At 35.0% G+C, this 24,269-nt stretch overlaps 1 protein-coding gene across 1 annotated transcript in view; it reads left to right on the top strand.

Moving 5' to 3' along the window:
* The window catches only part of sano (CABIT domain-containing protein serrano), a 227,779-nt gene extending 203,789 nt beyond the window's left edge, over positions 1-23,990 (top strand). Inside the window, exon 4 of the mRNA XM_081754843.1 lies at positions 16,406-23,990. The gene's annotated coding sequence lies outside the window, so the exon portion shown is untranslated. The remainder of the gene's footprint in view (positions 1-16,405) is intronic.
* Positions 23,991-24,269: the final 279 nt, after the last annotated feature.

Raw genomic sequence — 24,269 nt, 5'->3', positions numbered from 1 at the left:
CATGGTAACGGGAAGAAATGATGACATCACTATTCTAGTGTATGGAAAAATATTGTAATCACCATTATATCAGACAGGAAATGATTACATCACTATTCAGGTCTATAGGAAAAAATCATAATCACCATTGTAGCGGGTAGGAAGTGATGACATTGCTATTCCAGTTTATGGGAGAACACCATAATCATCATAGTAAAGGGCAAGAAATGATAACATCATTAATTAGGTCTATGGGAAAACATAGTAATCATCATACTAAAGGGCAAGAAATTATGACATCAATATTCCAGTCTATGGGAAAAGATTGTAATCTCCATAGTAACGGGAAGAAATGATGACATCACTATTCCAGTCTATGGAAAAACATCGTAACCAACATGGTAACAGACAGGGGCGTACGCAGGGGTGGGTCCCCGACTTTTTTGTAAATGTAGTCTACTTTTAGGGGCAATTTTAGAAATTTTCATATAATTTAGCCTCAAATTGTATTTGGACCCCCGAAACACTTTAGACCCCTCCCGAAATAAATTCTTTCGTACGTCCCTGGTAACAGATAAGAAATTATGAAATCACCATTCTAGTTTATCGGAAAACATCGTATCACCATGGTAGTGAGCAGGAAATGATGACATCACTATTCCAGTCTACAGGAAAAGATTGTAACCACCATGGTAACGGGCAGGAAATGATGACATTTGTACACTTTCTTAATAAAACTACTTGTTTAACATGGAAATGAAGCATGAAAATTTGATCTTATACTTCATCTGTACTCTTTCTCTTATATATAAAAGAAATAACTTTGTCATTTTTCTCCCTGGAAATATAGTTGGAAGTATTTTACAATTATTTATAGTGTTTTCCGGTGCAGAAAATTCCCATTCAGTGCTACATAAACGTAATGTTTTGTAGTATTGGACCGTCTAAAGCTTCAACTCCTCCCAATAAAACTTTCTGGGTACGCCCCTGCGTTGAACCAATGTGTTTTATCGTCTAATATGTAAAATTGAAAGTGACTATGTTTGTGACTCTTAATCTCTTGAACCACCTAACTGATCTCGATCAAATTTTCAACATAGACTAGATTCGGGCCTGAGATGGTGTTTATCTTTTCAGTTTGACGATGCAACTTAGGGGAGGGGGAGGAGGGGAGATATTTAAAAATGATCTAAAATGACCGATATTAATGTCGAATCCATAGTTTTCGGGGTCGCTGAGACGCTAAGTAACACTTCCGATGCGGTTTAAATCCAAACTCAACCTCCATTGCCCTTTATGTTCAAAATGAAAAGTATTTCCCCGTGCGAAGAACGGGTATTCTGCTAGTAGCTCAGAAAGAGAGAGAGAGTTGTATGATTGATTCTTAGTACACAAAACATTTACTAGAATGCTCCAATTCTTTTCAAGGAGTAAATTTATCATTACAGAAATCAATTTCCCTTAGGCCATCAGTTTAGTGTTTATTGTCTGTTTCTGTATATATATTGATGCCGCTAGCAATATGATCTAACGGAATCAGCATCTTTCCTTTAAAAACAACAAAGGAAATACAACAGAGAAAAAAAAAGAAGAAGTAACCTCATAAAATTACTATCAAAGAGTACAAAAGTTGAGAAACAGGCTAACTATTTTTGTCGTCATAACAGAAGACAATAAGAAGAAATATGTTCTGCATCAGTTCACTTCATCCAACAACAGTTGACGGAAGTTCATTTTTGAATACAACTTCCAAAAACTTGAACTCACGACTTTTATCTCGTCGTTCAACTCAAACTGTTTTGTATCAAAGAGTAATTTTCAATTTTTCCTTCTCGTTCGTTCGAGAGAACCTGTTGTTTTTCAATCGTTTCTTTTAAAAAGTTTCAATTTCGTCAGTGCCGTTAACGCTTCAACGCGTCTGGTCTTCTTTCATTAAAAAAAAAAAAAAAAAGCACCGAAAGTGGAAATCAGCAGCGCGATTGAATGTGTGGGGGGGAACATCACGACGATACATTTGTAAGTAGTTAGTTAGCTTAGTACGTATACATTGAAGAAAAGGCAAGACAAGTGAGAGCTATGAAAAGAAAATGGATTGTCCAAGCGGGAACCCATTTCCTATTTGGGTGAATTTTTATTGAAAACGTGACAAACGATTTTTTTTTTTTTTTTTTTGAACGGAAAAATTCACTCTCGCATGATGTATTGAAATGTAGCAGTTTAGAAAAAAAAAAAATAAAACTCCATCCACATTCAACACGCATGACTAACAAAAAAAAAAAAAAAAAAGGCGGGAAGCAATGGTAATATGGCTTGTTGCGCGGTTTAATTAAAATTCTCATTTACAAAACATAAAAACATCTTTCGTCTCCGTCAAGTAAAACTTGGAAGCTTAAGAAATCCGAAAGTTCATCGTCACAGAAACAACAATTTGAGTAATGAATCCCAGTAGCGTAGCCAGGACTTTTGTTCGGGAAGCCTTAGTGTGAGTTTTTTAATGTATATATACAGTATATGTGTTTATATGTGTTTGTCAAGGGAGACATTTAGGATAAACTAGTACTCATTTTACCTCAGGTTTCCCCAGTTACACATTTTACTCCGGCTTTTCCCCAGATACACATTTTACAGATAGTTAGGTCAACCCCTAAAACGCTTTTGAACGACGGTAGAATTGTAAATGCCCTCCAATTAATAGGCAGATGCTAATGTTTATGTACCATGAAATTGCTATTCATTGTATGTCAGCTATAAATTAAATAGGTTTGAAAAATTTAACTATTTTCTAAATTGTTTGTTGGTTAAAATACTCTGTTTTTACCTTCTTTATTGAAATACTATGGCCTTATATGTAATTAGTTTTCTTGTCATAATCGTTCCAGAATCTGGAACAAGGAGCGCGTGAAACGTTTCAGATTCAAAACTGAAGTTTAATTATTGGAGGCTGGAGTAATCGGTACCGTCGAGGTTTCGTTGGTTCAGAAAATTTTGTAAAATGTTCAGTAAAATTATCTAAAATACAAGAAGTCCTGCAATAAGGGCTTCTCCCTGTTTCTAATGCTGAAAATTTTATTTTCCGTTGTTCACATTGAGAATTGGTGCGCCAAATGCTTTTCCAATGTTAAGTCTATGAGCATTGTTCGGTGATTACTCCTCAACGGTATATCCCAATCGGGACGCGCCACCCCTGAAGACACTCAACGCACCCTCTTGAATCACCATATCAAATTTGATTGGTTCACCTCGGAGGAGTATCCGGACAAATAAACGACTAAGTCGAGTGTAGAGGAGTTCAGGCATCTCGGAGGAGTATTCGGACAAATAAACGACTAAGTCGAGTGTAGAGGAGTTCAGGCATCTTGGAGGAGTATTCGGACAAATAAACGCCTAAGTCGAGTGTAGAGGAGTTCAGGCATCTCGGAGGAGTATTCGGACAAATAAACGACTAAGTCGAGTGTAGAGGAGTTTAGGCATCTCGGAGGAGTATCCAGACAAATAAACGCCTAAGTTGAGTGTAGAGGAGTTCAGGCATCTTGGAGGAGTATTCGGACAAATAAACGCCTAAGTCGAGTGTAGAGGAGTTCAGGCATCTTGGAGGAGTATTCGGACAAATAAACGCCTAAGTCGAGTGTAGAGGAGTTCAGGCATCTCGGAGGAGTATTCGGACAAATAAACGCCAAAGTCGAGTGTAGAGGAGTTTAGGCATCTCGGAGGAGTATCCGGACAAATAAACGCCTAAGTCGAGTGTAGAGGAGTTCAGGCATCTTGGAGGAGTATTCGGACAAATAAACGCCTAAGTCGAGTGTAGAGGAGTTCAGGCATCTCGGAGGAGTATTCGGACAAATAAACGCCTAAGTCGAGTGTAGAGGAGTTTAGGCATCTCGGAGGAGTATCCGGACAAATAAACGCCTAAGTCGAGTGTAGAGGAGTTCAGGCATCTTGGAGGAGTATTCGGACAAATAAACGCCTAAGTCGAGTGTAGAGGAGTTCAGGCATCTTGGAGGAGTATTCGGACAAATAAACGCCTAAGTCGAGTGTAGAGGAGTTCAGGCATCTCGGAGGAGTATTCGGACAAATAAACGCCTAAGTCGAGTGTAGAGGAGTTCAGGCATCTTGGAGGAGTATTCGGACAAATAAACGACTAAGTCGAGTGTAGAGGAGTTCAGGCATCTCGGAGGAGTATTTGGACAAATAAACGACTAAGTCGAGTGTAGAGGAGTTTAGGCATCTCGGAGGAGTATCCGGACAAATAAACGCCTAAGTCGAGTGTAGAGGAGTTCAGGCATCTTGGAGGAGTATTCGGACAAATAAACGACTAAGTCGAGTGTAGAGGAGTTTAGGCATCTCGGAGGAGTATCCGGACAAATAAACGCCTAAGTCGAGTGTAGAGGAGTTCAGGCATCTTGGAGGAGTATTCGGACAAATAAACGCCTAAGTCGAGTGTAGAGGAGTTCAGGCATCTTGGAGGAGTATTCGGACAAATAAACGACTAAGTCGAGTGTAGAGGAGTTCAGGCATCTTGGAGGAGTATTCGGACAAATAAACGACTAAGTCGAGTGTAGAGGAGTTCAGGCATCTTGGAGGAGTATTCGGACAAATAAACGCCTAAGTCGAGTGTAGAGGAGTTCAGGCATCTTGGAGGAGTATTCGGACAAATAAACGCCTAAGTCGAGTGTAGAGGAGTTCAGGCATCTCGGAGGAGTATTCGGACAAATAAACGACTAAGTCGAGTGTAGAGGAGTTTAGGCATCTCGGAGGAGTATTCGGACAAATAAACGCCTAAGTCGAGTGTAGAGGAGTTTAGGCATCTCGGAGGAGTATCCGGACAAATAAACGCCTAAGTCGAGTGTAGAGGAGTTCAGGCATCTTGGAGAAGTATTCGGACAAATAAACGCCTAAGTCGAGTGTAGAGGAGTTCAGGCATCTTGGAGGAGTATTCGGACAAATAAACGCCTAAGTCGAGTGTAGAGGAGTTCAGGCATCTCAGAGGAGTATCCGGACAAATAAACGCCTAAGTCGAGTGAAGAGGAGTTTAGGCATCTCGGAGGAGCATCCGGACAAATGAACGCCTAAGTTGAGTGAAGAGGAGTTTCACTTTAATAACGTATTCTTGTTTCCTTCTGGGAAGGAGAGAACAGCGAATGCAGATGTTTATATTTTTGAAAAAGGAGGGAAAATAAGAAATTCATATTCCATATAATTCAAGGTAATGTAACGAATGGATTTTTTGTCTGATTGCTGAGGACGTGCCAGTTCACACCTCTCTGCAAGTTTAAGGTCAACCGTTAAAACACCCAAATTATTGGGTATTGTGTCAGTAAACCACAGAATTATATGAATTCCTTAACTTTCGTTTGTCCTTGGTTTTCAAGGGTTCTTGATGTAACAATAAGAAATACTTAAAAATTACGTGGCACCTGCAGAATTGCTAGATCAACAGCTCCAATTATATTATTATTATTATTAAATTTCAAATTTGAAATAGTAAGAAGAGTTACATAATCATATAATTTAAAATATCATGTGTTAAAAAAAAAAAACAAGATCCTCTGACAGAGCATTCGCCACATACATTGTCACTGTTTTAACTGTTTTAACTGAATTCACTGCTTTAACTTTATACCAAGAAATTATCTACGCTGAGAAAAATCCGTTATCGGACAGCGGTATATTGTACAAATATACGGAATGCTTACGTTTACTACATAAATCAGTACGGATTATACGTTATCCATATGCTACATACGTACTGCCCCTTTCTTCCCGATTAGGTATTACATCATTCCGTTGCAGGATGTATGACATCTAACAGTCTTCCATATATTATATACATATCCGTATGTTATATACGTCAGCTATATGTTATATACGTCAATTTGTATGTGAGATCCTGACCTCCTATGTACAGTTCTTTCGTTCGTACGGAAGGTATATTTATTCGGAACACTTATACGGAAAGTGCGTGTAAAATATACTTTTTCAGTTAACGTTTGCTGTACGTTAAGTCCAAAACCTATAGGATTTACACAAGTAATCTACGTTTTCACGTACGCCACATACGTTGTGTGTGTGTGTGTGTGTTGTGTGTGTGTGTGTGTGTGTGTGTGTGTGTGTGTGTGTGTGTGTGTGTGTGTGTGTGTGTGTGTGTGTGTGTGTGTGTGTGTGTGTGTGTGTGTGTGTGTGTGTACTAATCTTTGAAATCAGTGTTACCATACAAACATAGCCACCAAGTGATAGATTTTTGACTGGCATGTAGTGAAAAATAAAATCTCTAAGTTTAACGACCCGCGGTTATGACTTTTAGTCTAAAGCAAAATAATGATGATGGAAGGATTGGTGGAATGAGACGGTGGGAGGAAACGAAAGTACCCGGAGGAAACCCACAGACACGATGTTGTCCACCATAAATTTACTAGAGCGGGGTCGAACCAGGATCCCCATTGCCCCCTCAATAAGATTGTAATCACGTTGTTCTGAAAATAATATTTTAAGAAATTGAAGGTTTTGATTTTAATCTTATTTTTTAAAAATCAATTATATTGTAGGAAATTTGAATGTTTTAAACCTTCCGACAAAGACATTAAACTGCTTGGTTCATATTTTTATTTAGTCTAACGTCGTATGCTTATCGACGACCGACACTAAGAGAATCGGTGATAATGAGGTATTTGATAATAAAGCAATGAAGAAAGTGGGAGGAAAAGGAAAACCTGACAAAATCCACGCGCTAGGTGTTTGTGCACCAGAAAACTGGGGTTGAACCAGCAATCCCACGCGCCAGGGCGCTGTACCACTGAGCCATCGCGTCCCCTAGTTGACAATTATATTAGACGTTAATGTATGCTATATTATTATTATTATTATTATTATTATTATTATTATTATTATTATTATTATTATTATTATTATTATTATAGCAGTAGTAGTAGTAGTAGCAGCAGGCCTGTATCCAGGGGGTCTAGAGGGCGGGGCCCCCAAAATTTTTGCTGGCCCCCTAAAATTTTCACGGTAGGCTTGCAAATGAACTATAATATGGTTGGATCGTCCCCCCCCCCTGCATTTTTGGGAATCCAGTGCTTTACAACTATCATAGAATATACGAATGTCTATCTACTTTACTTCGTAAAACGTGGAATCTACAGTACTCTATGTACACTGTTAACACCCTACTACGATGATTTACAGAATATGTTTAAAAGTTTTTATAGACCCCTTGACTTACGTAAGCTTAATTTCTTTCATAGACATGCAGCACATTTGACAAAAATTCCCACATCAATCAGTCTTATCTTTTGGGTCAGGCTTTAAGTTACGTAATTAACAATCCATTAACATGAAAAGCGAAGAGACCTTGGATTTCGGAATTTCAACATGTGTGATTGCATTATCTTCCATACTTAGATGTTTTTTTTTAGTAATTGTTTTGTCTAATATAATTATCGTCTAGTGACGAAGTGCTGTTCTTACCTCTGAACCACAAGTGCACGAGTTCTTACCTTGGCAACATCATATGTGTAGTTTGTTCAAAAATTCTGTCCACATATGTCTTCGGAAAGTCTTGTGCTACAGGAAATGCGTAAATCAATGAAATGTTTTTTTTTTTTTTTTTTTTTTAGCGTTTAAGATATTTGTTTATTTCAAGCTTAGATACAAATTGTTCCATAATGGTAGTGATAATACTGTCCTTTTACAGAAAAATCAGTGCAGCGATGCAATCAGGAGGGAGACGCGTGTGAGCGAAGCCCCCTTCCTTGTTTCCTTGGCGAGTTTAGCACTCCTGGGGGCAGACTGCTAAATATTTTTCAAAAGCTAACAATTTTTCTTTTGCCAGTTTTTCGTAAGCGAAAAGAGATAATGAAATGTAACTCACCTTAGTAATAGATAATGTTATTCTACACTAGAAAATATGAATTGGAAGAATTTTCAATGTTGCCATCCATAGAAATTGCATTGTGACCAGAATTTGAATTACCCAATTATGGTAGCGACTAGAAAAATGAACTCAACGGTATTTGATGACTTATCATGCTGTCTGTGTTCCTTGTTAATTACTTTTTAAATAATATTTGTATTTTAATTCTACTGATAATTAAAAATTATTTATTTTGTACTCTTTATTACAAAATAAATACACATATTATTTAAAAAATAGTTAACAAGGAACACAGACAGCATGATAAATCATCAATTGCCGTTCAGTTCATTTTTCTAGTCGCTACCATAACCTAGATTTTTGGATAATTCAAATTCTGGTCACAATGCAATTTCTATGGATGGCAACATTGAAAATTCTTCCGATTCATATTTTCTATTGTAGAATAACATTATCTATTACTAAGGTGAGTTACATTTCATTATCTCTTTTCGCTTACGAAAAACTGGCAAAAGAAAAATTGTTAGCTTTTGAAAAATATTTAGTAGTCTGCCCCCTTTTCTTTTATATGCTGTTCAGTGAAGTCTCATTATTAAGATTTCTCCCCGTTTCAACATGTTTATGAAAATAGATTAAATTTATAACGTTTCCGATAATAAGTTGATTATATTTGCATCGAGTATATGAGTAATATACAAATATGTTGGAAATCTAAATCCGAAGAATGCTCCTTTAGATAAACTTGCTAAATTAAATTTAAGCTACAAGTAATGAATATTTCCGAAAATTTCCGTGGTGTAAAACATACAAACATATATTTTTTAAAAGTATGAACATATAAAACTGCTGATATAATTGTTATCTAGCATAAAAATTTTGGTCACATCTTTTCACCAAGAAAACCTTTCCTATTCTTTATTGTATAACTGTATCCTTGCATGTAACTAAAGCCTGTGACAAACATCTTGGCATTTCAGCTACAAGCTCTGACGCGATGTTGCCGAATGCTAAGGGGTGTGGTTATGGATAAGCAGAAGAATTACAGCGCGATCAGGTGGCAAAGGATAGACATGGACGTGTACAAAATAAACGTGGCAATACCGCTGGCCTCTCATTTGCTAACAGCGTTTAAAGGTAACTTGGAGCGCCGCCTTCAAATGCCGAGATGTTTGTCACGCCGTTTAGTTTTATTGGTCACAGTGAAAGACGGTTCGATCCCAGGTTTCCGGCCAAATAAGTTTCTGTTGGACAACATAGTGTCCGTGTTTTTTTTTCCGTGATACTCCCATTCCCTTCCACATTCCCATTTCACCAATTCTTGCATCATCATTCAATTACTTTCATCGTCTCCCTTAGCCTAACGGGTCGTGGGACGTTAAATTGAAAGATTTGAATTTCAAGCCTTTATGTGGCTCCCATTGTACTGATAGACTCTAGTGTATTAAAAATTTGTTTGTAAATAGTATCCTAAAGCATGGTCAACATATTATACAGCTGAGTTAGCTGGAGTACATAACTTGTAGGATACATGATCTATAAGATGAGTGTAGAAGGATGTAAATTGTCACTAGAATAGAAACACCTTTCTGTAATCTCTTCAATGTATTTTATGCTTAGTAACACTGCTCATAACTCGTCATAGTAAATATTTGGACGTTCAATTTTATTTGATGTGTTCAATAATAATAATAATAATAATAATAATAATAATAATAATAATAATAATAAATACATTTCTGAAGACCGTTGGACAAGGGCTTCATACCCATAGCTCCTTCCAAAAAGACTTGACTACGCCATTCGTAGAAAGCCACTACGAAAATGTCTAAATTCAAAAATTAAATTGATTAGAAGACCTTGAGTTAGGTTTAAGAACTCTGGGAGAGTCATTCCACTCTAGTTCTGCAATCAGCTTTTATTCACTGTTTCTCATGGATCTTTTCAGATATTTTTTTTTAATTGTCACACCTGCTTGGCAGCCATCTGGCGGAAACGCGTGTAACAGGTGGTGTGGTGCCGCTAATAATAAAATTAACTTTTCTTCATTGATTTAAAACCTGGAACACGTAACCCGCATTTTCATTAAGCTATATTTTGTATATTTTTTTTATGACATCACCTCTGTTAATGCAAATCGTTTTTGATTTAGCCGTGCTTTCTATAAGAATAAAAGCGATATAATACATTTAAAATTGAAAAAAAAAAAATGGAAACTAGTACTTTTACACTCTTGTTATGTGCAGATAATTGATTACATGCTAAATTAAAGTTTGCTATTTCTACAGAAGAGGAATGTTTTTTCTCTCATTTTGTGAAATATGAAAGGGTGTGGAACATTAGATTATTTCGAAATTGCAGCATATTTGTTTTTCGACAGTTCTTAAGAGGCCTCATCCCGGCGAAATTAAAATACCACTAATTTTACAGTAATTATGTGATACCTTCAAATAGATAAAAGATAATCGAAATGTGGAACAAGAGCACCCTAGACAATATCATTTTACGTGAGATACCGTTATCACGTCTCATTTATCTGCTTTCGATTTCCAGCCGTTTTGAAAATTGGCATTTAATTTCGCGTTTCAAAAAGGCTGAAAACGGAAAGACACTAGGTGACTTGTGATAACGGTACCTCACGCAAAATAATATTGTGTAGGGCGCTCTTGTTCCACATTTCAATTATCTTTTATCTATTTGAAGATATTACATAATTACTGTAAAATTTGCGCTATTTTAATTTCGCCGGGATGAGGACTCTTAAGGAATTTGGTTTACCAAAAATTCCTTTACATACTAGACTCATTCAATTAATAATCGGAAAAGTTGTATAAAAAATACAAAACTTGTGCTCCTTTGTTATTTTTTGATGGTGTCGTAGAATTATTATAAGATGGGCCTAGCACACCTACCTCGCGAACGGGATGCTGGGAATAAATTGAAACAAGATGGCGGGATTCTTACAAGTTTGCACCAACGTGGAACAGCAGAGGGTAATTAGATTTCTGTTAGCTGAAGGGTTGAAACTAATTGAAATTCGCCGTCGGATGGCAGTGCTATATGGTGAAAGTTGTTTGAGTCGAACACAAGTGTACGAATGGATAGATAAATTCAAAGGGGGTGTAACAAATGTAGAAGGTTCGCCACATCCAAGTACGCTGTGTCTCTGCAGTCACGGAGAACAGACATTGCCTGTGTCTGTCCGGAAGACATAAGATCTCAAAGAGCTAGCTACTCCAGGGATTACCATCAATTTTGGCCGGGATGTACAGTGTCCAAATTTAGGATTCAAGTTCGTTCAAGGGCATGATCCATGCAATTGATCACAAGATATGGACAATCATTAAGCTGTTCTCCATTTATTTCTATGGAAGTAATTGTGGATAGCTTCCGTGTTTGATATGCAACCCACAATGTCGTTGAAATTAGCGGGTTAGCATAACGCTTAAGGTGCAAAAATACCAATTTGTTCGTGGAATACAACACTAAAATGAAACTTAACGACTTTCTACTCACAAATTAAACATATTCATTCATTTACTAAAGTGTCTGAGTATGGAAAATGGAAAGTTAAGGAAAATGCAAAAGTTCAAACTTTAATTTGCACTTTGTATACGCTGTGAAAAACCAAACTCGTTCACGTGGCCTACACTGTTATGTTGCTACGTGTTTAATTATTAATTAAATTCCAGTCGGACGTCGAGGCTTTATTTTACAACGGAATTACTGTATTTACCAATGAAACAAGGGAAGGACTTTAAAAAAGAAGATCGGGCAAAGCCTATATGTTAAGGTACAAGACCAACATTCGCTTGATGAAATTTAGGAAGAAATCATCGGGAAACAGCAGTTATGGATGATCGAAAGTAGGCTTCTAATGCGGAATTACAAGCTCAAAAATTAATCAGCAGAAATAACTTAGTGTCACTGAATGAATAAAAAATTCATTGTTGGTCATTAGCCTTCAGCCAATCGAGAACGGCTTTTTAGAACTGGCGTGTTCAAAATTTTAACCTTTGGGGCACGGTGACTCAGCAGTAGAGCTCTTACCTTTGGTGTGTGGGGTCCATGGTTCTATCTCCGGCCAAGTTAGTTTATGGTGGACAACAACGTCTCCGTGGGTTTTCTCGAGGTACTCCCGTTTCCTCCAACTATCTCATTCCACAAATTCTTCCATCATCATGATTTACGTGCTTTAATCATCCGTCTCGCTTCGCCTAAAGAGCGTAAGCGTGGGACGTTAAACTGAAAGATTTCATTTGATTTTTTTTTTTTCAAACTTTGAATCAAGCCAGAACTTATTCCCTTCATGTCTTTGAGACATTTATTACAATCGTTATTGGTTCGATTTAGGGATGGCCTTTTCGAAAAATTTGTTTTTCGATTTTCGGAAATTTCATTTTTCGTTTCTTTCGTTTTTCGCTTTTTCGAAAAAAATTTCGTTTTTCGTTTTCTCGACAAAAATTTCGTTTTTCGTTTTTCGAAAAAAATCGTTTTTCGGAAAATTTTTCGTTTTCCGAAAAAAATTCATTTTCGTTTTTCGGAAAATTTTTCGTTTTTCGTTTTCCGAAAAAATTCTTTTTTCGTTTTCGAAAAATTCGTTTTTCGAAAAAGTATTTTTCGAATAAATGTGGCCACCCCTAGTTCGAATCCAGTGACCAACCGTCCTAACTGTTTTCCTCAAAGTTTTTCCTAAATTCCACAGCCGACCCGAATGTCCTGGATGGTACTTTAATATGGGCCCTAGTCGCTTTTCTTTGGCATTGTTGTTCTTGTATATTTTTAATGATTACAGGATAAAACAGGCTGTATTTCCAGAATTGATACAGTTTTAAAGCAGTGGTGGTTATTATTTTTTGAACAAGACCGTACTTTAGTAGAACTAGTAGCTAGAAGTGTTCATTATGTCAACCATACTCCCAAGTTCATTCTCTCCCCTTCGACTCCCCAACCTCTCGCAGCCTCCAGGTCTCCATTAGATGGAAAATCCTGGGTCACTTCCACACCAGTTCGCTAATGCAACTCTAATGTTTTGCCAGGCGCTAACATAACACTTGAAAGCAGCTCGTTTATTACAAACCAAATAATTTCACTTCGAAAGGAAGAAGGGAAAATAACACAGGAAAGAAGAAACTTTGATGTCTTTTGGTGATGTCTTGAGCAATCGAAGTTCATAAGACTCCACCCGTTTTGGTCAACCTCCCCCACTTTCCCCTCATCCTAAAAGAAAGACTATATATAACTGAAAGAGACTATATATATAATATAGTGTGTGTGTTCCCTCCCTCCCTTTCGCAACAACAATGAGACAATAGCTGGACCGACGCAGAAAAAGAAAGAAAAAAAAAACATCTAATGCATGTTATGATAGGCATTGACGAGTGGGAGCGAGAGACTTTCGGGTGTGAAGATAATATCGTCCTAGATATTATGTATATAATGACTCTATAAGAAAATGGTAATAAAAAAAAAAGCTTGACTTCGAAAGAAGTGACATAACCCACGCGTTAGGTTTGCTTATGTTGCGTTGTAGTAGCATTGTGTTTAACGTCGTGAGATGCAAGAAGGAGGTCACTCATGCAGCGCAAGGGATCACCTCCCTCGGAATACTGTCTTTGTTGTATTTTTTTCTTTTTCTTCTGTAAATTGGTGTGGGAACTATGAGAAAAAAAGCACCCAGGTGTATTATATGTATATTAAAATATACACTTTATTTTTTATTAAATAAAATACTACGTAAACAAGATTTTAAAATTAAATGAAATCTAGTTTTAATTCCCGCTAGCAGAGACGGCGTTAGGTGCGCTGGGGCCCTATTGGCAATAATGACCCCTGTGCGATGTGCTTTTGTGTCTACTTCTTGGATACAAACGCATAATTAGAACACGGGGCCTGGGGCGGACACTCCCAAAATCCGCTTCTGCCTGCTAGTCATTGACGTAACTTGAGGGGAGGACGGAGTTTGTGCCCCGGACACCGGATTGAGGAGGCGCAAAAATGGGCAATTATTTATTTTCATTATCAGGCAAGGAAAGGAGTTCTAGCATAATAAAGATCATAAAAAAATTACCTCAGAAACTTGGACAACAGGACAACAACGACTCACCAACCTTAGGATCAAATCCATAGAACATATGTTAGCTTCAAGTTAAATTTTAGTTCCGGATTTTTGAGTTTTCATTTAACTAACATCAATTGAAGAGATTTGCAAAATGTTCGAGTATATTTAAAATACTTAAGACAACAGCTTTGCTATTTGTCATAATTAAATATTCCATTCTAAAGCAACAGACTGTTGATTCATTCTACACATATGCACTTCCCGATATAATTTCAATAACATTGTGATTTACAGTTATTATAATAAGACTATAAGAATATGTAAAGCATGCTATTCTCAGATTATTTGGAAAATATTAATTAGTTTGGTGTCTTAATCTTGTATTAAAATTTAAATTATGTACTGCAATTTTGAAATCAAGTGTTACCACTTAAAGAAAAAAATGGAATAGGAGAATTACTGAGTGATGGTAATATTAAGTGTAGTTTGGAAGAGTTTTGATTTGATTGGTCCGGGGGGGGGATAAGCGAGTTTTTTTTTTTTTTTTTTTTTTTTTGCTACTGGCGACAACTAGCCTAGCTGCGTCGCTGCCGCTAGGATAAGACCATCTGTGATTGTCCCAGTTTACAACATGACTTAGAAAATATTGCTAAATGGTGTTCTCTTAATAAACTTAGTGTAAGCATAAATTAATGTAGCATTTTATCGTTTACTAAAAACAAAAATCAAATAGAATAATTATTCAATGAACCAAATCATATTAAATAATTTAAATTAAGTCAAAAATGTTGGATACGTTTGATACGAAACTAACCTTTAATGACAATGTCCTGAACATAGGTAAGAGGGTAGGGTTCATAATTAGAACTGGAAAAGAATTTAACATTATTACCACACTAACAAAAATGTATTACTCCTATGTCCTATCAAAACTGGAATATGCTGCGGTGATCTGGAATCCGTCGCAACAGCAATGCCAACACCAACTGGGATATGTTCAATCTAAGTTTACCAAATACTTAGCATGAAAAAGAGGATCTCCCATACGTATCTTCATCCTATTAAATCTAAAAAAAATAAAAATAAAAAAGGCATGTCTGATTGGTTACTTTCGTTTCCGCTATGAATGTTGGCTCAAAACATTGCGATCTTATTGGGCGGAGTAGGGGTGGCGAAACTGTGACGTATGGCTTCACGATTTTATTTTATAGGCAAAACTTCTATTTTGTTACATCCTTGTAGCATATGAGAGAACTGGAACCTACCTATCTTACGAAAATTATCTTATATCAATAGACAACACTTGAACAAAGGCGAAACATGATTGATTTAATTTTTCTCCATAAAATAATACAAAACGTGTTCAACTGTATGGATCTGATATTGACACTAATTTTCGTATCCTGATACTTAAAACATGTGTTTACAATTCTGGCTTATTCTATTCTTTAATAATAATAATAATAATAATAATAACCAACGTATTATTGAAGTTACTAATCTGGAGAATTTGCTCTTCTTATAACAGAATATATAGCGATCATAAAGAAATTGACATCTGTAATATGAACTGAAATATGTTTAAGAAAACTATTGTAAATGTATTTTGTAATATACCAATACTGTAATTGGAGTTGTGCCTGTTGTGTTGTTGTCCATAAATAAATAAATGATTAGGCTATACCATGTAGCGGTGCAGGGTAAGGAAGACGATAATGATGAGACTAATTGGAATAGTGGGAGGAAACGGTAAAATTCCAAAAAAAAAAAAAACACGTACACAGTGTTTATTCACAACAAAAGCTCACGTGGCGCGAATTGAGATCGAACAAGAGATTCCACGTACGGAAGATGAAAACAGTACCACTGAGCCACCGCAGCTCCTCTTTTAAATAGTTTACTCACTCCTAATCTTGGTCAACTAAGTTCTGAATAATTTATCAATCTAGAAGTCTACTGTTTGTACCGTGAATTCATATATATAAGTCTAACTATAATAATATACTAATATACCCAAAAGAATACGTGTGTCTGTAATGAGATTTTTACATTGAAAGGACTAATCTAGTGCTACCATTTTTTTTACATAGATAGAGTTCCACCATATCTAATACTATAGTAATATATATATATATATATATATATATATATATATATATATATATATATATATATATAAATTTTTAATTTTCGACTTGAGAGGTATTGGGTGGAGCCTATGCAAAATGTCCATCTAGGACGTGACGTCACATTGTCCTGTCCATAATATTGTATCTGTCCATAACATTGTATCTGTTCAAAACATTTCTATAAAATGTTAACTCTAGAAAACGTACTTTGTATCATTTGAAAAATTTCAAAATATTTTCGTGGTACTGAATTAATAATGTCAAAATCACTAGTACGTGTAATTATTAATTTTATAATATCTCATGTCTTTATAACTAAAATAATGACAATCAATTAAAATAATTTCTTTTTTATTTTTGTACTTGCAGGCAGACACCAAGGAGAACAGAATGGTCTGGCAACGTTGTCGATCGGAAGAGGCACCACCAATCAAGACAGGAATTTAAAAAGGTGCAAGCCAATCCCAGAGAGGGAAGCTTGAATCAGTCATACATTACAATTGAATTATATATATAAATTTCTCCTCCCCCTCTCTCTCTTCCCATATTTAGCGGTCATTATAATAAACACAAGAGAAATAAAGCATGTCACATATGAAGTTAAGATGTTCATATGTTATATATGTAGAAGAAGAGTGTTCGAGCGCATGTGATATTATTTTCTTTTACTATTATTATTATTATTTTCTAAGAAAGATTTGTTTATGGATGAATGTTCATAATATATGTATATACAGGATGTTTCAAAACAACACCGACAACGTTTGGGAGGTGATTCCTGAGAGCAAGATAAGACAAAAATTATAGACCAACCTGGCCGTCGAAAGCTGTCATTTAGGAATTATAGGCAGCTGAAAACATGAAAAATGAACTTTAAAGATTAATAGCTCCAATACTATTGGGCCTACCGTAGTCGTGTCAAGACTTCACTTAGGAACTAATATGTGCGCTATAGGGCACATACTAATTCCTAAATTAAGTCTTGACCCGAGTACGGTAGTTTCCATACTTTTGGAGCTATGAACTTTTAAAGTTAATTCTTTCGTGTTTTCAGCAGCCTATAACTCGAAAGGAAGCATTTATGCACCCAGGTTGGTCTATATTTTTTGTTTTATCTTGGTGTCAGGAATCATCTCTTAAACGTTATCGGTGTTGTTTTGAAACACCCTGTATATATATATGTGTATGTGTTCGTTTTGTGTGAAATCTCATATAAACTTTTATATGAGCAGAGAATACAAGTATTTAGTGGTGTGAGTGATACAAAAATGTATAATAATAATGAAAGAACCACACCAAATGAGGAAGTAATATGCTACATATATATATATACACATGTATTTGTGAAGATAAAAGAATAAAAAAATAGTAAAAATAAACAAAAAAACAAAGACCAAACAATAGAAATACTTGAAATGAAAAGTGTATATGTACATATATATATAAATATTTTACCACCATCACTTACGTTGGTTTAATAAAAAATGAATATACCGTACTCCTCATGGGAAAGTTGTAGGGAAAAACATACTTATTTCACTTCTGCTTACAGTCATGTGATTTTAAAACAACAACAAGAAAAAAATCAACGAAATGTATGCATGTCTTCCTCCATGTGTGGACTTTTTTTTAAATAAGTAAAAAATAAAAATATGTATTTTTATGGAGCCTGTTGAGAACTTTTTGCCAGTATGTTTTCAAATTTGTTGAGAGCTATTATTATATTATTATTATTATTATCAAATTTAGTAGTAAATACAGTAGTATAGGAAGTAAGACAGAAGAACTAAAAAAAACTTGATTTAAATAAGTTTCTTATTGTGTGATTTTTTTAAAAAGAAAAAAATCTTTGAAAGTAAAATACAATCGCATTATTATTCATTGAAACAGAAAATATACTGATTTTTTTTTGCCTCAAAAAACGAGAAAAATAACAAGTGTTTAGTGTTTTTATTGTGTAAAAGCGCGCGCGAAAAAAACAAAGAAAGGACGCCATATTGAAATGGATGCAACATGAAACTGATTATAGATATATATGTTATATAAATGAATTGTGATGAACTGAGCTAATGACGTATTTTTCCTCTTATTACATTATCAAACATGGTGCAACTGTGATTTATTACTGTTTTTTATTTAGAATTAAGCTTAATTTTTTTAAAAAAAGAAAAAGAAGAAAATATATTATATGCTCAAAACATTATATATACATAAATAAAGTCATTATTTCTTTTTTTATTGTGTTACTTCCAAGTATAAAAAAATAAAAATAATTACTATTATGTGTCATAGTTACTCTTACAATCTCACGTGCAAAGTACAGTAAATATGAACTTCTATTATTATTATTTTAAAAACAATTGCAAAAAAAAAAAATAATATTTTTACATGTTTAAACATGATTTTTCTTCCTTTTTCACCGATATATTAAATGAATCAATAAAATGAATCAGATGTTCAGTTGCTCCACGCATGGAAACATCTATACTAGGGAATAAACGTACAGTCTTGTCTTTAAAAAATGGCCACTCACTTCTTTTCGAGAAGCTGTTTTTTTTTCTTAATTCGCAAAAACAATTACAGTAGAGCCCCGAAAACTCGGCCTAATGTGAATCGAAGGGTAGCCGAGTTTTTGAAAATGACGGGTTATTGGGAATTGGGAGTGTTTCCTCTGGTTGCTTCAGAATACTACAACAGAGAATTAACTGCCCAATTACCCTTAAACAAAGGCAAGTACATACTTTATGAAGGCATAGTCTTTACTATACGTGGAAATGAAAATTAATGAATACACACTGTATAGTGATTTACCTAATAAGACAGACCTCAGAAAAATACTTTATGAAGGCATAAAACTGTCTATAATGAAAATTAACTAACCAACTTTGCAAAAACTGGGTAATGACCTTGAACGGGTCTACGCGCTGGTGTTTTTTTGTCCTACCAGGGTGTGGTCAAGTTACCCGGACTTCTGGGTTATCGAGCACCGAGTTTTAGGGACTTTACTGTAAAATTCAAAGAAATGTGAGTTTTATTTGCCTTTCGAAGTTCTAATATTAAGAATTTCCTATTTATGATTCCTAGAATTACGGCGTTTTAAAATGAGCTGAGTGAACAACATTTTCTTTCCTGTCAAGGTTGTACAATGAAAACAATCTAAGTCGTCAACATTTTGATGCTCAGAAAATGCTTAATTTTATATAAAGTACAGAGTGATAACATTACACTAGGGATACATTCGAGTCGAGTCGAGACAGAATTTTCCTGACAAAATTCGAGTCGAGACACAGCTCTTCCAATACAAATACATATATTTTTCGAGTCGAGACATCAATTTTACGACACATTTTCGAGTCGAGACAGTCTCAAATCTTGTTTCGTGCGCATCCCTACATTACACACTTATATTTTCCATGATTTCACAAACATGTAAGAAAATTAAGAATTTCAGCCCAGTGGAGGAATCAAGGTTATGAAATGTTCCGCGGCGAACTATTAGTAGCTCGCGATCAACGGTTTGGCGATGACTGCCCTATACGAATACATATACTTAAAAGGCCTCATCCCGGCGAAATTAAAATACCGCTAATTTTATAGTAATTGTGTGATATCTTTAAATAGATAAAAGATAATTGAAACGTGGAACAAGAGCGCCCTAGACAATATTATTTTACTTGAGGTACCGTTATCACAAGTCACCTAGTGGCTTTCCGTTTTAGCTGTTTATAAACGCGAAAATTAATGCCGATTTTCAAAATGGCTCGAAATCGAAAGCAGATAAGTGAGTCGTGATAACGGTATCTCATGTAAAATGATATTGTCTAGGGCGCTCTTGTTCCACATTTCGATTATATTTTATCTATTTGAAGATATCACATAATTACTGTAAAATTAGCGGTATATTAATTTCGCCGGGATGAGGCCTCTTAAATGAATTTGTTTTGTTCGTAAGTCTGGTAAATTATGTACTTTTCGTATCAAAGGAACCGTGACGTATGCTTTTTTATGTGTTTCAGTGATGGAAGTAAACAAATTGTAAACAAACAAAGTTAGTTGCTTAGTAATTTGACCTTATATGCTTCTCCTTGCCCCCATTCGACAGAATAACAAGTATGACTAAGACAAAGTGTAGTGAAAAAATTAGTTTCTCAAACTGCACTAGTTCACAGGCAATAAAACCGTAAGAAATGGAGGCAGAGCTGTAAAGATAATATCTCTCTTGTAGAATACGCGATGCAACTTTCGCGTTTGATGAGCTGTTCCTATGTCTTACAGTGGAAGATACTTTTTACTCATGCAGCCAGTTGTGAGCATTATGTATGTATATATATATACATATATGACAGAAATCACTTTCCCACTTGAAACTATATTACCATGACTTCGTCAAACATGATTATACATCAAGCATGAAACCAGCCACCGTTCAGTTACATTAGGCATCGGGTTCACAATGATGTCTTGTGAAAAGTAACACCATCTCAGCCAATGAAGTTGTTCAAAAATGGAATTCGCGAAGTAATTTTGTTTTTATGTACTGTACGTAATGCTCTTCGGCAGAGTTTTAATTCTGTATCCGCGTGTGCTTGTAACGAGAGCTGCAGCCGAGTTTAAAAAAAAAACTGTAAAAAATCTTAATAAAGTGAATTTTTGAACACGATTTTATCAATAACATTAATAGCATTTTATTTTAGAACTTACATATGATTCTTTGCTCATAGCGAAGTATCAATGAGGTTTATGGAGAAACGATTCTACCATCCTTACCTTAGATCAGGATTTCTCAGCCTGGGGGTTACGAGAAGGTATCATGAATCTCGCGAAAATAAACGAAGAGATCAATATAATTAGAATATAATACCGCTAAATATTTTTAAATATTATTGTGAATTTTGTTCTGATAGGCATATTTTTATTTTTATACATACTGTTGAGTACAACAAAAAATATGTCTACTAAACATTTTGAACAGGTGCAGAGTTGTTTAAAAATCAATTTAAATGAAAGAGATACGATATGAAACTAATGAGAATTGCATATTGGAATACCAGAAAAATACAAATACATCAAAACCTGCATATTGAAATATAATTAAAATTGAAACCTAATGAGATACCTGAGCATGGTGCGATTTCACTAGTAAGGCAATGTCCGGTTCAATTTTCATGACGTACATTATCAAATCATTTAAAATACTCAAGAACTTTTCTTAACAACTGTCCAAGTTTTTTTTAAAATCAGAATTAGTAGTTACTTCATCATATGACCCAAAACGAAGTAAGTTATGAAGTTTTAAAATTTTCAAACGACCTCCATTTTGAAGCCGTATGACGGATCGGATTCAATATTTGTAATATGAAGGAATAGAACAAATTTGGTTTTAATTCATTCGCTTTTTTGGGTAGTTACTGTATCCACTAAATACAAGAAGTATATTGTACTATTATAGAAATAGATTGATATCGTGAGATCTCCGCAGTAGGTATATTAAAAATCCCACACAAGCTTATTCCACAAACCAAAAATTATAAGGGAGATCCTGGCAATAGGATATGATAAAATGGGGATCGTGGTAGAAATTAGGTTGCAAACCACTGCCTTAGATCATTGTTTTTTTCTATTGTGTAACTTTCAAAAGAAGAAAATTGTAACCGTATTTCCCTGCTATGGCATTATATTATAATATTCTCGGTAACAAATACTGGTACAGACACATGTTTCTGGTAAGAAGAATATCCATGTGTGGAGCAATGTGTAACAGTCTCTTGCATACAATAAACTTGCAGTTGGACTTCTAAAAAAAAAATATTCTAACAAGGGACAAGGTTGTAATACGAGTAGACATGATGTTAGAGATGGCAGAGAAAGTACCTTTAGGAAGCACTGAACATAAAACAGTGAAACCAATTTCTTCCTTTTCCATGACGTGTGAAATCATATTCCCTACTGCATATTCTTGTGATGATATATCAAAATGTATTTTTATATGTAATAATATAGATTATAGAGCAATTTTGGATTCTAGAGATACGCTAATGTATACAAAATCATTGTAAAATTAGTTTTTTTTCTTGTACACCGTATATTAATGTATTATTATATCACTGTCAGTTTACCTATGCTTTAAAAGGCTATCTTTGCTACCTATTTATTGTAACCACCAAAATGATTCATTTCATTATTTAATGAAGTGTATTACACGGCAGCTAAATTGATATTTGGTTTGAAGCTCTCGTCCGATAGTTGCGAAACTTTCGGAAAGAAATTTGTTTCCAATAGAGCGAATAGGAGTTGACAGACTTCCACAACACAGAGCTAGCAACATCGCTTAAAGCAGGCTGGTAAACGTAAAAGTAACAGTTCAAGTTCAAACGTCCCAATTCGGCAACCGTACACAATAGATCTGTGATTTCCAACCTTGTGACTCTTTTAGGGTGACTATCAAACTCCAGAAATTGGAGTGCTATAATACCAAATAACACCAAAGGTATGTTTGATAGACCCTACTAGGCCAGCGAGGTTGGGAACTATGATCTAGAAAAAAATATATTCTCTGAAATAAAAGAATCCACTTAAGATAGCTAAGTAAATCATATTGATAATGAAAATGTTTGTTTCAGTACGATTGTTATATTCCGCCTATGCATTTGTTGAAGATGTATATAATATTAAGAGCCTTTTTATTACAAACAGGGCCGCGGTGGCTCAGTGGTAGAGCGTTCACCTCTAGTGCTTGGGGTCCCGGGTTCAATCCCAGCCCCCGCCAAGTGAACTTTGTGGTGGACAAACACCGTGTGCGTGGGTTTTCTCGGGGTTCTCCCGTTTCCTCCCACTTTCTTCATTCCACCATTTCATTCATTACTCATTATCACCGTCTCCTTTAGCCTAACCGGCATAACCGCGGGACGTAAAACTCACAGATTTCATTTCATTTCATTTATTACAAACATTTTGTTTAGCACTGTATGTAAGTGAATTAGAAGTCGAAATTACTTTCTGAATGGTATTCCATAAAGTTAACGTATCAAGTGAAGGTACAAACATTTAAAATGTCCAACTGCAAACTTTAGTTTATAACTACCAGGTCCATTTCTTTATGCAATAATTTGTTTTAATTAATGTTCATATGGTAATAAAGGAAGAAGAACATTATATTTTGTTCTCAAATTCTAATTCATTAAGCAAAGTTCTCTTTTATATACTTATATACTGTATGTAATTATGTAACTTTAGATAATTAATCTATTCTTTTTTAATTCATTGGCTTATCATTCAAAAAAGTGATAATTACTGACGGGAGTAATAGAAAAAAATGATCAACAGAAGATGCTTTCTATTTTTTTTTTTTTTTGATTGTTGAAAAAACAACAATGTTGTTGTCAATGAAAAAAAATGAATGTTTACCGGTTGTCTTGTAAAAGAATGAAGCTGATCTGAACTGAGCTGAAAGAAAAATATATAGCTTTAACTGTACTTCTTGAGTAGGCTTTTTGTGCCATCATAGTATTGTAACCATCTACTTTATTGTTTAATACGATAGTAGTTTCAATTGTAATGCTTGTGCTTCTATACATACATTATATATTTAAAGAAAACAAAAAAAGTACCTGTGTCAAAAAAGAACGAATTAAAAACAAGATACAGATGAAAAGTGATATGTGTATCTAATTTATTAAGAAATACTATCGCTGTGCATTTCGCTATAGAGTATGTTTTGTCCCTGTTTTAGCGAAAAATATATAGCGTCTATTATTGTTTGAAGCACATTTTGTACGTACTAGCATGTTTACTTTAGCTGGCCATACAGTATATTATGTTTAGATGATAATAATATCTTTTTTTTTTTTTAATGAAAAGTCTATCAGGCGACTAAAAGCAACGCACAAACTTTATCCCTTGTACTCAGTTTACTGTCAATATTATGCATTTTATTTCACACAATAAAATGTTCTCAGTGAATTAAATTCAGTTATTTTTCATTTCCTAGTGTAGATAGTGAAAAAGAGCCTACACAATGACGACATCATTTCGGTGTAAAGAAGGATTATAAAATATATACTTTTGCAGATGATATGGCGATGTTGCAGAATCTGAAGAGAAAATCAGTAAGATGTTAGAAAACTTGACGAAGGACTGTGAAGACTACGGAATGAAAATAAATGTTAGAAAGACAAAAGCCATTGTAATTGGAGCGAAGGGGTCAGTATCAAACTACTCGCGTTACTTTTTCAGC

This window comes from Thermobia domestica, chromosome 1, assembly GCF_964235325.1.
Source record: "Thermobia domestica chromosome 1, izTheDome1.hap1.1, whole genome shotgun sequence".
Lineage (NCBI taxonomy): Eukaryota > Metazoa > Arthropoda > Insecta > Zygentoma > Lepismatidae > Thermobia > Thermobia domestica.
Note: the sequence above shows the minus strand (reverse complement) of the source record. Positions and strands in the feature narration are given on the sequence as shown.